This window comes from Pteropus vampyrus, unplaced genomic scaffold (assembly GCF_000151845.1).
Source record: "Pteropus vampyrus isolate Shadow unplaced genomic scaffold, Pvam_2.0 Scaffold133, whole genome shotgun sequence".
In the NCBI taxonomy this organism is placed as follows: Eukaryota; Metazoa; Chordata; class Mammalia; order Chiroptera; family Pteropodidae; genus Pteropus; species Pteropus vampyrus.
The window spans coordinates 1,349,835-1,361,596 of NW_011888914.1; the positions used below are offsets into that span (position 1 = coordinate 1,349,835).

Genomic DNA, 11,762 nt, shown 5'->3' on the forward strand with positions numbered 1-11,762 from the left:
TCTGGAGCTGGAAAGGGAAAAGTGTCTTGCTATAGTTGTTTCTTGGTTGCCACTGCTTCTCCAGTCAAGACTGGTGTTTCAGTACAGTTCATGCAGCAGGAATTCCAGTGCTGGTTCTCAGGTAGATTCATGTGTGAGTCTTCCTGTGAGCCCTGATTATCCCTTTGCGCTTATGCTGCTGAAAAGGGAGATCTACTCTAAGTTAAGCTTTTACAGCACCCTCAAGTCCTGCTCTTGGTGGAATAGACATATGCTGTGGTTCACTTGCATGATGGCCAACTCATCTGGATGGCAAAACAGCAAGCTGATGCAAGCTAAGCTAATTTTTACTGTTCACTTGAGTCTCCAAGAATTCAGGTGTCCTTTTTCATCTTTCTTTCTGCCCGGTTATCTAGCTCTCTGCAATTATCTGCCTTTCTCACACTTTCCATGCTCCCATAAGCACATAGGTGGATAGGCAAGTTTACTATGTAAGCATGTGGTCAACCAGGAAATAAGATGTCAGTCTCAATTATTATTGGCTTCCTTAATCTCTACTAATCAGTCTCTTGAAATTCCACCTTTGTCTTTATGAGAGGGAAGTTTAGCATAGCAGGTTAAATTGGAAAAAAAAAGTCACAGTACACCCTCATAGGCTTATACTTCCTAATTAAGATCTAACTTCACACTTCCATCTTATTATGCCAACTGGTGCAATAACAAGGGAGGAAAGTGTTGTTTGGTTGTTTGTTAGTGTTGATTGTGTGTATGTGTGTTTGCGTATGTGTGTTTGCAATACTTAATTAAATCTCTCGGTGTCTAGTAACAATGATTTTTCTACTCTCTTTAGGGTCCTCTCAAGCTACCTTTCCCTGGCGTCTGTCCAAGTGGCCAATTAGAGGCAACAGCGTAAGGTTCCCTTAACATTTTGCTATTCCACATTGAGTTTATTCTTTTTATAAGATTATTTTATCAGGTTACCTGGGAGAACTATTAATTATTTCTTAAGTTGAAGAATGAGGAGTATATTGACCAGAATAATCTAAGGAAGAGATGAATAACAAAATAATAGGAAAGGCAAAATGCTGCTAGCCCTCTCCACACTGAAACCAGTGAAGATACCTTTGGGGTTCTTAGTCTATCTGCTATCTCTCTTGTCTTCATACTGATATTATTCTCTATCAATGTAGAGCAGCTTTCTCCATATATTGAAAAATGTAGCCACAAAAACCCTATAGTGAGTAAATAAAAATTTACAAAAATTATAAGGAAGGGTATATTTTTTTCAAATTTTATAAGAATCCATTTTATATCAATTAATTATGAACAGTAAGGTAACATCATATAAAAATACAAAAACTTACACAATAGTAATGTGCATGGAATAACTCAAATTTCTATCAACCGATAGAGTCCTATAATTATACAACAAAATATTATTTGTTCATAAAAAGGAAAGAAGTACTGATGTATGCTACAGCATGGATGAAACTTGAAATTATTATTTTAGGTAAAAGAAGCCACAATAGATCACGTATTATGTAATTTATTTTATAGTAAATGTCCAGAATGGGCAAATCTATAGAGAAAAAGTAGATTAGTGGTTGCCTAGGGCTTTGAGAGAAGGACAAAATGTTCTGAATTTAGATTGTTGTGATGATTGCACAGTCCTATGAATTTACTAATAAAGACATTAAATTTATTTTAAATAGCTGAATTGAATGATGTATGAATTATATGTCGATAAATCTGTTTAAAACAGAAAACAACTAATAGGTATGGAGTCTCAGAAAAAAGTATAGTTAATCTTACAGGTATCTTTATAACTATGCTATACCTACTTTTTTCTAGGATGTATCCCAGAGACACCAGGGATCCACTGCCATTAAAAAACAACATAAATCAATTTTCTTGAATGAGGGGAATTGATTTTCCTTCATGAACATCAACATATAACACCCATGACCTTCTTTGCATCTACTTGTCATGACAGAAGTCATCTCCTGATAATTCATTGTACCAGAAGATTACATTCAACGTAAGCCTGCATCTAGTGGGTAGCTTCCTAGAAGAGTGAGGAGTGTACATTTAGGGGGTGATAGAGGGGATGCATTTGGATGTGGAAATAAAACATTATAACATACTCAGATCTTTAACTATTTGATATATGCATTGATACTAATACCTTCACCAAGGATATAAGCCAGATGACTGTCAGTCTATATGGTATATGACTAATTCTGAGAGAAGACTGGGCACTCTGTAATGTGCAGAATTTGACAGGAGTACTTATATCTGTTCATTTACTTTCAGCATTTTATGCTGTATTACAGTTGATGTATGCTTATGACATCAAATGGATTATATTATCTAGTTTCATATATCTTAATTCTCATAAAATACATAAGTATCTTAGAAGTTTTCCTTGCAAAGAAATCCCAGACAGTAATAATTCATATTAAGTAACCAACAAGATAACTGCAGAGCTGGCACATATCTTCCTCTTAACACAAACTTGTTGTCAATTGGGTTTTGAAGTAAAACAATCAGGATTAGGCAGATATGCCAAAAATCTAACCAAAATTTTGAAAATGCCAAGAAGACATTTTGAAATTTAGACTCATGTCAACTATTGTTAGTGGCAAAAGTTCTCTTAGGTATATATTTGTGCCTTAAGTGATTAGATAGTAATACTCTGAAGACATAATGACTTAAAGGCTTTTTAGAAACAAATATCCAGAACACAAAGAATAAAAACATATATTTAAAAAATATCACATGAGAGTCAAAGGAACATTTTACACAATTTCATTAATCTTAATAAACTTAAAATGTCCTTATTTAATAGTGAAAGATGAGAAGGACAACAGTAGGAGAAGGAGAAGGAGAAGGAAGAAGAGAAGGAGAAGGAGCAGGAACAGGAGACAAACCCGTTATCAAATAACATTGAATGTAACCTTTGCTCTTCCTGCTCCAGTTCAAAATTGTGGCTGTAATACATGTAAAATGATATGCTAATGAACCAAATCTCATTTTTTTGTTCAAAATTATTTTTGGAAGATTGGAAGATAAAGACAAATATGATAAAGGTTCGAACAAATAAATATAAAGATAGATTACAAGAGAAGAAAGAGTACTGATATAGGCTACAACATAGATGAACAAGTTGCTTACAAGTAAAAAGTTTGTCATATAGTTTAATGCATGTACAGATATATCTAGCATGACTCAGTTTATGAGATTTGTTAGATTAAAATGAATAACTAACTTTTTATTAGCTGCCTCTCTGGTTTCTGTCTTGAGGGAAAGAGCATGGGTGAAGTCTTAAACTACTCCTTTAATTAAAAACACAAAACATCTTTAATAAAATTATGTGTTAATACTGTTGAAATAACTGCTTTGACTTAAAAAATGATTTGTCAAAAAGTCACAGAAATAGCATCATACATACCACTTATTCACTGCACCATGCATAGGCAAGCTATTTTAGTGATAAAGTTGCATTTAGAAAAAAGTACTATCTGGGGTTAAGTTTTCATTAAAAAGAAGATTTTTAAGGTGCAGTATCTTTCTAAATGACATTTGGTAATAATATCAAAAGTGAAAATAGGAAAAAAATTTTGTGGCATGCAGAATTTTTTGAGTTAGATCATGGAAAAATACTTGGAAGAGTTGTCATACTTAAATACATTTCTTTTATTAAAAAGATAAGTGTTTCAAATTTGCAAACATGTGTGTGTGATATGTGAGTCAATAGCATGCTATCTGCCAGATAACACTTCACCTCTCCGCCAAAGGAAAGAGAAATGAATAAATAAATAAATAAATAAACATTTAATCTGTGTTCATAGGCAAAGTAGATAGTTTAACAGAGAATGAATAAGTGACTCCTTTCGGTAGAAAATAAAAAGGGAAAGAAAGACACACTAGAGAAAGAAATTTCTAAATTGGATGTTTAAAATTGCTTCCATAATTAAGTGTTTTATTTTTTAGCAAAAAATTATATAATTATTTCACCTATAAAAATATTTAATACATATATTTAAAATTTAAGACAGAATTTAGTACTCTATTTTAATGATCAAAATAAAGAACTCTAGTAGAGTTTGTATTCATTCATTAAAAATATAGACATACAATTACAATTTGTATGCAAGAACAATTACATGGACATTTCCTAACTAAGTTTCAAAGGTGGCTTTTGTGCTCTATGTAATAGGTAGTTAGAATTGACCTCTAAGTAACTAAATTTAGAAGGTATAGCCCAGAATGTATTCTTTGATTTGGATCTAAATACTCCAGTCATAAATCCTTTTTTTCCTTATAACCGTCATTGAAACAAGCTTTTAAATAAATGGAACTTAGAACTACACCATCACGGTTATATCACAAAATGATAAACCAAGATTTTCAAAAATAAGAGAATATTCAATGACATGGGGATCACTAAATATATTTTAGGAAGAATAAAAACACGTTTGGACTATTTATAAATAAATGTTAAGTAAAATACTTTTGAAAAAGCATTACTAGTTTCAATTAACTTATTTTTTAAAAAATCTTTTATAATGTGCATAGATTCATCAGTGAGGATTCTGTAGCCTGAAAGAAATAGACTATGATAGATTAAGAAACAAACATATGCATTAATTATTCAAGAACTCTAGAGTTAGGTAGTGCTAGAGTTGGTCCAGCAGCTCAGTAGTTTCCTCAGGAATCCTCTGTTCTGCCACTCCACCATTCTCATTATCCTTATAATTGCAACTTCCATGATGTCTGCAGTACCTTTAGGCTCATGTCATTAAGCAACTGCCTCCAAAGTCAGCACAAAGGAGTCGGCACAATAGATGGCTCTCCTTTTTAGCAATGGCCTTGTTTTTAGAGAAAAAAAAAACCTTTCCTGGAAATCCCTGGCAGACATCATTTGTATTTCATTGGCTGCTATTGATTCTCATGATTACTTTCAGACCAAACCACTGACAACAGGAGAGAAGGATGTTCTGATCTGAGACTAAGAATGATCAGTCCCCAAGGACTGTGCCAATCACCAACCAAGTAGAATTGATGTTCAGTTAACAAGGAAGAAAAGAGGTATATCAGCCAGTCAGACAACAAAGCTTCTACGCCTAGAAGCTATTAGTACAGTAGTTCATACATATAATTTATAGGGAATAAATATGTCTATATTGATGGTATGTGCTTATTTTTATTTTTTTCTGATAATTGTATGTTATCAAGAAAGTTTTACAATTGTGGGTATACCTTACCCCTAGTGATATTTGTGAGAAAAAAAAAAGATTTAATTTTAAAGTTTATAATGAATCACTTAAGAAAGTTAATCAAAAATATGTCATCAATAAGTAAAAAAACAATTCTTTCTAAGGGAATTAAAAATTGGGGATGGCCTGTGTATTGCAATCTTTGTTTTCCCATTTAATATGACATTTGTGTTTGAAGGAAAGCTATTGAGATTTTAAACATTTTAGATGAACTTAAAACTATCAAAAAGAGTTAGGAAAATATCTATGGTAGCTGTCACTTTGGATAAATAACCTTCAATACATTAAATAACCAATTTGACAATAATAAAGCATAAGAGTCTTATACAACAATGGTCCAGAAAAAGTATTAGATTTCTCTTTACCTCCAATCCTGACATAAGGAATCTAAAAAAAAAAAAAAGTGGATTTTTAGTTTATTAAATGTTTACCATTAAATATTATATTCATTAAATGTAAATTAATTTTAAATGAACATCGAAATAGAGTCATGTGGTTAGTAAATCAACAATATTTATGTGTAGAGATTTATAAAAATGGCTGTAGTCCTTACGAATGCAGATAGTCCAATGAAAATAACAGGACAAATACAAATGGAAAAAGATTTAACTAAGAATATATAATGGGGAAATATACAAAGTAAATGGCAAACTATCCATCTATAAAGAACAAAGTACACAAATGCTCAAAGAAAGCTGAAGAGTGTGGAATAATTGAAGCCCAATGGAAGCAGACAGTAAAGGATTTATAAGTGATGTCAATATTTTACTCATTAATTGAAGAGGGTAGCAGACTTCTGGTTGAGAAACAGAGATCATATATCCATCTCAGTTAGCCTGGAAGAGTCCCAATTGGTGCTGACCATCATTGCATTCTGATTTAGATTAGTCTTAGATGTTTCATCTTTTTTTTTTTTTTTCACTGAATGTTATTACTGCTCTTGCTGTAAGATAAGATGAAATGGTTTTGTTAGACCTCTGCTTTGTATTTCCAGCTTCTGAATTAGCTTCCTCTAGTAGTGAATGAGATACACGAACAGCAGACATAGTTTTCATTCTAATATGTGGATAAATACAAAAGTCAACTGGTGATAACCTGCTGCTCTATTTTCAACCTTTCCAGATGCAGGTTAACCATCCTCTGCCTTCAAGACAATGACATGCAGGACATTTGCTGATAAAACAAGGGTGCTGGGATAAGGTGTCTCGTCTGGTTGCTAGGTACAAGGAGGTAAAAGCAGCATTGGACACTGCTACTTTTGCTGGCCACTAAGCATACTACATGGTTTTGTTGTATTTACTGCCAGAGAAATGCCCGAAAGCCACCAGGCCACCTGCCTACACAGACTGTGGGGAATATAAACAAATAATACAGGTTAGATATATTTGAAATATACACAGAAAATAGAGGTCATTGAACTCACAGGTTCCTGAGGTTTTTACTGAAGTGCTTTTATGATTTAACATAAAATCATAGTTATTTAATTATTTTATTTTTGGAAACCCATTTTTATTTTCTGATAAAATAATTTAGCAGCAGTGAACTAGTTTATGAGAATTTACTTTTTTTTAAAGTTTTTATTATAATTCTTTCATATTTTTAACTTTTCTGCTTTTGTTTCAGGGATTTTTTTTGTCTTTCATTTTTATTTTCTATACATTTTTTTCTTTCTAATTTTTTTGTAAATAAATTCTACACACACATGGCTCACAAATCAATTCTCAAAGCTGAATGGTTAACAGGAGCATAAATTCAGGTTTGAGCCAGCTCAGCTTAGCAGGCGTGTCTGTTCCCAGAGAAGGTGTTACTAATGTCTATAGAGATTTTTTTCTAGATTAAAAATGTCCTTTACTGAGGGAGAAGAACAAGGCCAGAGGTATCACTCTGCCTGACATCAAATGATACTACAAAGCATCAATAATCAAAACAGTATAGTATTGGCAGAAAAACAGACATACAGACCAATAGAACAGAATTGAGAGTCCAGAATTAAACACTCATATATGTAGGCAAATAACTTTCAACAAATGATCCAAAAATATACAATGAAGAAAGCCTTTTCAAAATATGGTGCTGGGAAAATCAGAAAGCCTCATGCAAAGAATGAAACTAGACTGCTATATATCACCATACACCAAAATTAACTCAAACTGGATCAAAGGCCTGAATATAAGACCCAAAACAATAAATTGCATAGAAGAAAATATAAGTACTAAACTCATGTACTTTGGAATTAGAGAGGATTTTATTAATTTTATCTCAAAGGCAAGAGAAATAAAAGCAAAAATAAATGAACGGGACTATATTAAACTAAAAAGCTTCTACACAGGAAAAGAAACAATCCACAAGGCAAAGACGTAACCATCTGACTGGGAGAATATATTTGTAAACAACACCTCTGATAAGGGCCTAATTTCCAAAATATATAAAGAACTCATACAACTCAACAATAACCCAATCAAAAAATGCGCGGAGAACCAAACGGACACTTCTCCTAAGAAGACATACAAAAGGTCAAAAGACATATGAAAAGATGCTCAACTTCACTAGCTATTAGGGAAATGCAAATCAAAACACAGTGAGATATCACCTCCCACCAGTTAGAATGGCTGTCATCAACAGGACAAGTAATAGCAAGTGTTAGAGAGGTTGTGGGGAAAAAAGAGACCCTCATACACTGCTAGTGAGAATGTAAATTGTTACAGACACTATGGAAAATAGTATAAAGGTTCCTCAAAAAAAAAAAAAAACAAGAATAGAATAACCATATAATCCAGCAATCCCTCTTCTGGGTATTTATCCAAAAATCTTGAAAACATTTATCCGTAAAGAGATGTGCACCCTGATGTTCACAGCAACATTGTTCACAGTGGCTAAGACATGGAAAAAACTGGTGTTCATCTACACATGATTGGACAAAGAAGATGTGGTACATATATATATATACAATGGAATATTATTCAGCCATAAAATGAAATACTGCCATTTACAGCAACATGGTCAGCTCTTGAGATTATCATGCTTGGTGAAATAAGTCAGACAGAAAAAGTTTAGAACTATACGATTTCATTCATATATATGTAGGATATAAAACTGAAAGCAACAAACAAACGTGACAAACAGAGACTCATAGACACGGACAGTGGATTAATGGTTACCAAAGGAAAGGGAGACTAAGAGTGAGGTAGATAGGGGTAAAAGGGGTCAAATATTTGGTTTTTGAAATTTAACCTTGGATGGTGAACATACAATGTAATATACATGTGACATATTATTGAATTGTACACTTGAAACCTATTTAATTTCATTAACCAATGTCAGAACCATGTAAAACTTACCTTCTGGATTTCTGCATCCCAGGAAAGTAACATGTATATGTAACTTTTACACACTCTCATTGACATTTATCTATCTTGGGCCCATGGATCAGGTAAAAATTAGAACACCTAATCTGCTGAAAAGTCATCAGCCTCAACTTTGAATACGAGTAGATAAGACTCTGCTGGAAATAACTTTTTCTAGAGTAAATAACTGTTATTCCCAATTAATTTATCTAATTTTTAATTCTTGTGCATTTAAAAAGTGAGGATAGAGCAGTGTTGGCTCTATTTGTAGAACTTTCCATCAGTTAAATGATGCAAGTTTGATAATCCTGTTATCAGATATTTCAAATAGAATATTAATCGCAATAATATATGATTTTTCACACAATCTATTGAATCAAGGATGAGTTTTGATATTTCTTTGAAATATCTAACATTGTGAATGCAAAAATTCAGATAAAATTCCATATTTAGAATTAAATTACATTAAGAAGCCTATAAAGCAGAAATATTTTTGTAATTAGTTGTGTGGCACATATAATTGACAAGTATATTCAGACAAGCTGCATAATTCTAGCCACTGAAATAGAAGCCATAGTTGCCAAAATTTGTATGTATATAAATTAATATATATATATATATATATATCAGATAAAGTCACTACATTGACTTTGTTTTATACTGAATTAAAAAAAGTACTTCATCATAGTAGTATGGAAAACTTTTTTCTTGTATAACATTAATCTGATTTTAGATATATTTGAGCTTATAAAGAAATACTTCACAAATTAAATTATTTCTTATACTTGTATTAAACTATTTTGCAATATTTTGATTGCATTAAAAAAATCTTTACAGATTCAGAGTACCCAATTAATAAAATGCCCCCAAATTTTCATCTTTTAAAGCTTTAACAAATTATAGCTATTGAGAAAATAGCATGCAAACAGAAAGATGCTGAATTTTGTTCATAGAAAACATGAAAAACCAAAGAAGTGTATTTTTAAATTGTACTCTTGATTTTGAAATATTTATATTTGTGGGAAGAGTATTTTAATAGGACTCCTATTTACATTGAATAAAATTATAATCTATTTGGATGTGGAACGAAATTAAAAAGGTCTAAGATTTCGCAGCATTTAAATTTGCTAAAATGGTCAAAAGAATCATAAATAAATAGAACTTTTTTGACAAGTTTTATCTTAGAAAATAACTCAAATAAAATAACTGAAATATAGCAATGAGAGTAGATCTTTAAAATAATTGGGCTAAAATCTGTACACATTTCAGTCAAAATATAGAATTGAGAATATCCTTCATTTAGCATGCTTTGTTCTCAGACAAGTCAAATGCATTAAATATGGAATGCAGTTTTAAGAAGGTACCAGAAAATTTTATGAAAAAAATATGACAACATTGAACATACTATTTCATCAGAAAAATACCAATGACCCAAAATTAGACACAAATACAATTTTATAAACCTGACGTCTATCTTTCTATAATGAAAATTATTTTTAGTTTATATAATTTACAATGTTCAAATAATCAATATAAAAATAAGTTTTCATATTTAATTTAGGACTTCTGTATATATTGAATAAATTTATACTACTGTATGTTCTTTCAATTCTAGAATATTTTGAAAATAATTTTTGAATAGAGCTAGTTTATAGGTCAGCTGATAAACCAATTTCTAAAACAATAAATCAATAACAGCATTTTAATCAATGAAGAATTTTAAATTATGTTTTATTAATTTTCATATCAACTATCATTTTAAAACTATCTCAATGTTGTAGATAACACTCAGATAATTAACTACCTTAAAACTTAGTGGTTTACAACAACTTATTATTGTCATTATTATTGTTTTGTGGTTGACTAAGTTCCATTGGATTCTTGTGAAGGGTCTCTCATACAGTTACAGTGAAATGGTAGCTGAGATTGGTGTCATATGAAGAGACAAACAGGTTGAATATCCAACATGGCTTATTCATGTGGTTAGTAGTTGATGCTGGTTATTGGCTGGGGCTCAAATTAGACTATGAACTAAAGTACCTACCTACCTACATGTCACTTTTTAAAGCATGGTAGCTGGATGATGAACAAGAGAACTTTAAATACGTGTGCTCCAAGAGACACAATAGAAACTATAAGGGTTCTTTATGAATGAACACCATTTTTGTCATACACTGTAGATCAAAATCAAGTCAAAATGTTAGGCCAGATTCAAAAAGAAAGAACTTTATAGCACATGAAAAGCCCTATTCATTGGTTAAAAGGGAAGAGTTAAAGAGAGTTTTCAGGTGGAAGAAAAATTGAATAGAATTTCAGAATTAGTGCTGAAGGGATTTTTTTACAATAGAGGTATTTTATTTGTTTGATGAGTAGGTGGGTTGAATAGTTTTGCTTTGTCTTGTTTCGTTAGTTTAAGATCTGAAGTAGATTAGTTGAATTAGTAAAGGAACCCAAATCATAGAAGGATATGAGACATACAACTGTTTTCAGTGTGTGTTAAGCAACTTAATTACTCTACAAGATTTTGAGAAGAGGAAGGTACAATTGCTAATATTTTAAAATATATATGTGTGTTTTATTCTTTGTTATGCAAAGTTAGCTAAAATCATAACCCATTAATATTTTATTTACCTGAATTTGTTTAACCAACAATTTTATGCACTCTCTACATGAGATAAAAGGACTTTATACACATGCCAAAGTTAAAATAGAGTGGAATAGAATAGAATAGAATAGAATAGAATAGAATAGAATAGAATAGAATAGAATAGAATAGAATAGAATAGAATAGAATAGAATAGAGAATGTGGAATGTAGAATATGTGTTTTAGCAAAATATTCTATTCTGGGCAGGCTGGTTATTAGAGTATTCATTATAACTGAATTTAGGGCTAGGAAACTGTTCAATAGAAGATTGGTAGAGGATTGATATTACCTGTAGTCATCCAAGTGATGCTGTTAAGTAGGCAGTTGCATGCAAAAGTGAAGAGTAGAAATATTAACTTAAATCATTAGCATATATTAGAATTTTAAGCCACAGCACTAAACAAAATAACACAGGGAGTTGATGTATATAGAGAAAAAAGAAACACTGAGCCATTTATAATATTTAACATTTGGAAATTGAGCAAGGAATACTTAAATGGAAGGAGTACCAAGA

General features: G+C 31.4%; 1 long non-coding RNA gene across 6 annotated transcripts in view; it reads left to right on the forward strand.

The window, feature by feature from the left end:
- Nucleotides 1-11,762, forward strand: part of LOC105296968 — a 57,570-nt gene that overhangs the window by 14,904 nt on the left and 30,904 nt on the right. For 3 of the 6 annotated variants that reach the window (XR_002782118.1, XR_002782116.1, XR_896313.2), the window contains 2 exons: nt 830-888; nt 1,831-3,364. This is a non-coding gene — a long non-coding RNA (uncharacterized LOC105296968). Of the gene's footprint in view, nt 1-829; nt 889-1,830; nt 3,365-6,380; nt 6,973-11,762 lie in introns of those variants that run through there. The other 3 variants (XR_002782115.1, XR_002782114.1, XR_002782117.1) reach the window with 3 other exon arrangements.